Genomic DNA, 6,000 nt, shown 5'->3' on the forward strand with positions numbered 1-6,000 from the left:
AAGAGAGATTGGCATAGAGAATCGGAAGTAAGTTTTTCTCACCAGGAAAACAATTCACCATAACCACTGGTACTTAGAGAGGTTGGAAATAATAAAGACTCAGAAACAAAAGAACCCCATCTGAGAAATATCTGACCACGGGACCAGTTCTTAAAGGAATTGGTAATGAGACAGACTCAGGAACAAATTTCCCCAACCAAGAGGATGAAATGCCTCTAACCTATGAAGCTTTACACAAACTTAATCAGTTTAAGAAAGCGTGCACTGAATATGGGCATCTAGCTCCATACTGTATTAAGCACCTTGATATCTTGAGTAATGAGGAGAATTGGACTCTCAGAGATTTCAAAAGTGTTGCCAAAGTGTGTCTTGACCCATATCAAAATTTACAATGGATAATGCATTTTCATAAACTGGCTTAGGACAGACTTAAAAAACTAGGTCATTTTGGAAAGATGGTTGCAGGTACACAATTGATTTATGGAGTACTAGAAGGGGAAGGGGAATACAGAGACGTGAATAAGCAGGCTAGATTGCCATATGCTATTTTAAGGATGATTAGGGATCTTGCTTTAGAGGCCTGAAAAAGAATTAATTCTGAAGCTGAATATATAGGTAGCTATGCTAAGATTGTTCAGAGGGCTACAGAGCCATATGCAATTTTTGTAGGTAGATTACAAGAAGTGATTGAGAGATAGGTAGAGAACATAGACTTCCAGCAAGAATTTTTTAGCAATTGATGGACAGTGTCAAGCTATATTACACCCTATAAGAGAAAAGGAGGATGTAATGGGGTACCTACATGCTTGTAGAAATGTCAGCTATTACAGTAACCCCCACACCTATCCCTCCACCTCCCCCTAATGGTTCTAATTATCCTTCTGAACCTTATGCCACTGTACCTGTAGCTTCTGACAACCTGCCTTCACTACCTGAAGCTACTCTTGTAACACCATGTACTACACAGGTGCAGATCCTGGGAAATCAAGTGAATGGCTTGGCTTTACCTCCTGCACCAGCATATTGCTATTCAAACAGGGAATCAGGCTACAGGTCTTTGCAAATAAGAGTGCCAGGGCTATGTCCAAGGTGTGGCAAGGTTGCTCACTGGGCGAGAGACTGCCAGTCACGCCGAGATGGAAAAAGGGATAAGTATTTGAAACCTCACACTAGTGGACAGGTAAAATGCTTTAAGTGTGGCAATATGGAACATTTTAAAAACCAATGCAGAGCACAGGGATCTGCCACCCTGAGATCAGGATTGACTCAACCTGTTTCAGGAAACTGGCTAGAGGGGCAGCCTCTGGTCCCTCAAATTCAGGAGGACCTTTCCATCGGTAATTCAGCTTCCTGGGACAAACCAAGTGAACTCTGCAGCATATGCACATTAAAGCTTGCCACCTCCAGAAGATGTGGTTTAGATATTCCATGTCCGGAGGAATTGACCATCTTTCCAGCTCAATGCCCTTATAAGATTAGGTCTGGCATAACAGGAACTGTTCCTCAAGGAACTATGGGTATTATTGCAGTTTCATGCTTAAAGGAATACAAATTTACCTGGGGATTATAGATTCTAACTTAGTAGAGAAAATAATAGTTCTTGTCTAAGTACCCACAGTCTGGACATTTAAGAAAGGTGAAAGCATAGCTAAAATAGTATTGGTTCCTTGTGTTATGCCCAGGAAATCAGAGCACATCAGGGAAAGAGGCTTTGGAAGTACTAACTGAGGCTTCTGTTAATGCATTTATATAGCCTTTATGGCAAAATTAAAAAAGGAAAATCCAATGTTAACTCTTGAAATTCAGGGCAAAAAATTCTCTGGTGTATGTGATTCAGGGCAGAAATTTCTTTAATTTCTTTGAAAGATTGGTCCCAAAATTGGGTCCTACAGGAAATTCAACACAGTTTAGAAGGGATAGGAGGCATCTTGCCTCAAAATTCTGTTCGCCAGAGTGCTATATATCTGAGGTGCATTGGACCGGAAACTCAACAAACAGTAATTTTGCCACTCATAGCTCCAGTTTCCTTGAACCTATGGGGACATGATTTGCATTAACACATCCCTCACCAATAAACCTCCGAGCATGTTAATTTAGAGGTTTCACCTTTTGGTCCCAGGCCAACTGGGTCCCAGGCCCATTCCTATTGAATGGAAATCTGATGTTCCAATCTGGATTCCTCAGTGGCCCATTCATAACACAAAATTAGAAATTTAGTTGATGAACAATTGAGACTCGGACATATTGAAATCTCATTTTCTACTTGGAATTCTCCAATATTTATTATCAAAAAGGCATCAGGTACTGGAGACTTTTAACTGGTTTAAGGTCTGTTAATTCTCAAATAGTTTTTATGGGCAAAATGCAGCATGGTTTACCTTCTCCTGCAGCCATTACAAGAGATTGGCTGGCCTCTGATAGTAATTGATTTTAAATACTGTTTTTATAATATTTTTATACACCCTAAAAACAGAAAAAGATTTGCCTTCTCAGTTCTTTCTCTTTTTTGTATATCTTTATTTAAACAGCTTGATTATAAATATGATTGTAGTTGGGTTTCAGTCATGCAAAGAACACCCCCCTTCACCAGTGCAACATTCCCATCACCAATGTGCCAGATCTCCCTCCTCCCTACCCCACCCCCACCTGTACTCTAGACAGGCTTCTTCTTCCCTCGTTCATTCACATTGTTATGATAGTTTTCAATGTAGTTATTTCTCTAACAACACTCATCACTCTTTGTGGTGATCTTCATGTAGTGAGCTGGACCTTCCAGCCCTCCTCTCTTTTGTCTCTGAGAATTACTGCAAAAATGTCTTTATTTTTCTTAAAACCCATAGATGAATGAGACTATTCTTCATTTTTCTCTCTCTCTGTGACTTATTTCACTCAGCATAATAGACTCCATATACATCCATGTATAGGAAAATGTCATGACTTCATCTCTCCTGACTGCTGCATAATATTCCATTGTGTATATGTACCACAGTTTCTTTAGTTATTCATCTGTTGAAGGGCTTCAGTTCCTTCTCTTAATAATAAGGCCCCTATACAGCAATTTTAAGGACAGTTTTGCCGCAAGGCATGGAAAATTCACTCACCATCTGTCAATATTTTGTTGATGCTGGTGGAAGTTTCACCAGGCATATTTGGTCCATTACATGGAAAGCATTTTAATTTCTGCTGAGACTCACAAAGAATTGCAAGGTGTTCATGAATTTGTTATTAGCTTCTTGCAGAGTGCTGGACTAATTATATCCACAAAAAAACAATCCAGACTCTGTCCCTTCCAGTACATGGGATTTGTACTGGAACGTACTTCAGTACGTCCACAAAATATTTCTATTTATCAGAAAAGTCTAAGGAATCTTAATGAATTTCAAAAACTTAGGTGATAAAAATTGGGTTTGCCCATCTCTGGGGGTCCTAAACTCAGATCTTAGTAACTTGTTTGGTATTTTGGAAGGTGATTTGGACTTAAATGGTCCCAGGTGTTTATCTCAAAGGGCAGAACAGTAATTGAAATTTTTTTATGGACTGGCTTAGAGAGTCCTATCTTAACAGATTGAGAGGAAGTATGGCTTTTAGTTTTTACTACTCCTCTTTCTCCAACAGGTGCTATTGCTCAGATGTCAGGGCCTCTAGAATGGATTTATTTGCATAACGAACAACCTTGAACATGTGTGTCTTATTTGGAGTTGGTAGCTGCTCTTATAATCAAAGCTAGACTCAGAACAGTTTCCCCATTAGTTTTTGATCTAGATGTATAGTGTTGCCTATTCCTAAAAAAGAACTAAAATGTATAATACCTCTCAGTGAGCCCCTTCAACGGGCCTTATCTGATTTTTCAGAGGAAATTTCCTCCCACTATTCTGCTGGAAAAGTTAGGAATTTTTTTTAAAGTACTAACATTGTGATGTCATCAATTATTCGCTCCTCTCCTATACCTGACACCTCAGTGTTTTACATTGACAGATCAGCATCAGGAAAAGGAGGTATAACCGTTCCTTCACTGACCACCATAGTTCATACTAACTAAAAGTCTGTTCAGCAAGTGGAGCTTGCTACTTTAAATTACTTATTATCATGTGTTTCAGAGCTATATAACATAATAAGTGATTCGGCCTGTTGTAGGTTTATTTCCAGGCATAATAACAGCTTTTTTCAAATGCTCATAATCAGGTTATTCAAGATTTGCTATAGCAATTACAAGCACTCTAACAGAAACTATATTCTGAACCTATATTTATTCCTCACATTAGAGCCTATTCTGCCCTTCCAGAGTCAATGGCTAAAGGGAATGAAACTGCTGATCACCTGGCCATGCCTATATTTAAGTCTCCTGCAGAAGAACATACAACATTACATGCAAATGCCCATTGTCTATATGTCAGTTACATTCCATAGAGGCAGGCCAGAAAAATAGTTGAATTATGTACCCTCTGTGAACCCTTGAATAAAAGAACATATGTGGCTGGGGCCAACCCCTGAGGGTTATAACCTAATGAATTGGGGCAAATGGATATTACACATGTGGAACTTTTCCCTAAAAAACCCTATTTTCATGTGGTGGTGGATAACTATTCCCATTTTATATGGGAGGGGTGTTCCAATGACTTCTGAAAGAACTAAAGCAGTTTGTACCTTCATGCTGGAATGCTTTTCTTTTATGGGGCCCCCCCCAATTCATTAATGGCCTGGTCTATGTAAAATCATTTTTCAATTATTTTGTAAGGAATAGCAAATCAAACACATCATAGGAATACCATATGATCCAACTGGACAAGCCATAATTGAAAGAACTCACAGGATTCTCAAAACTCTATTGTTAAAATATAGAAAAAGTTGCATGCCACCCACGGTCATACTGTCTTTAACATCATTTTCGGGGCCAGAGCAGCGGCAGTCAGTAGGGCATTTGCCTTGCACATTCTAACCTAGTTTGGACTGCAGTTTGATTCCCTGGGGCCCCCCTCCCAGCATTCTTTATGGTCCCCCAAGCCAGGAGCGATTTCTAAGCACATAGCTAGGAGCATCACTGGGTGTGGCCCAAAAACCAAAGGGGGAAAAAGAACCCAAAAACATTATTTTCACTAAACTTAAATTTACCTCAAGGAGAAATCTATTCCACTTCAGAAAGATACTTTAAAGAGGATGCTTAGGTACAAAAATTAATTGATTCACCTATATGGGTAAAAATGAATAATGAATGGATTTCTGGTAACCTCCTCATTTGAGGAAAAGGATATGCTTATGTTTCAAAAGATGACAACTTAGTCAAGAAATTCTGAGTCCCACTTTGCCTTGTCAGAAACAGGATTCCCACAAATGAAAAACTTCAGACACAAATGCATGCATGATAAGAAGTAAATTGCCCCTCAGAACTGACACAGATCACTCAAAGGGAAGAGAATAGAAAACAAAATGTTACTTCAACAGGTAACAGGGACAATAAGTTAACACTACCCAATGAGATAGATACTCTCAAGAATGGAAATAACCAATTCCAAGATCTCGATTCTTTAGATGAGGAAATGAGTCCTGCTCTCACCAGACTTCATAATTTAGAAAACAGTTATTTGAATTCAGTATTACAATGCAAGTATAATATCCCCAGTTTGAATGATAACTTTTACCAAAACCATTATAAGGAGGGCATTAACAGGGCAAACCCATTGGGACATAAAGACAAGGTGGCAGAAGAATTTTCTAAGCTTATAAAAGCCTGATGGACAACACAAATATGTCAACACAAGTATGTCAACACAAGTATGTCAGCCCAAAAGGTTTTATGATGACCATTGGAAAAATAATCAGTTTGCAGGAGACAGTCAACAAGACCCATATGAACTACTTCTATTCTTCATGGAGGTTCTCCATCAGGATTTGAATATTAGTAAACAGAATAGCCATATAGAGGAAAATAGTGGTTTTATCCCTGAATCAAAAACAGTAAAACAAATTTGGCAGAGACAAATAATAAGTCTATTATTACTACAT

This window comes from Suncus etruscus, chromosome 8 (genome assembly GCF_024139225.1).
Source record: "Suncus etruscus isolate mSunEtr1 chromosome 8, mSunEtr1.pri.cur, whole genome shotgun sequence".
In the NCBI taxonomy this organism is placed as follows: Eukaryota; Metazoa; Chordata; class Mammalia; order Eulipotyphla; family Soricidae; genus Suncus; species Suncus etruscus.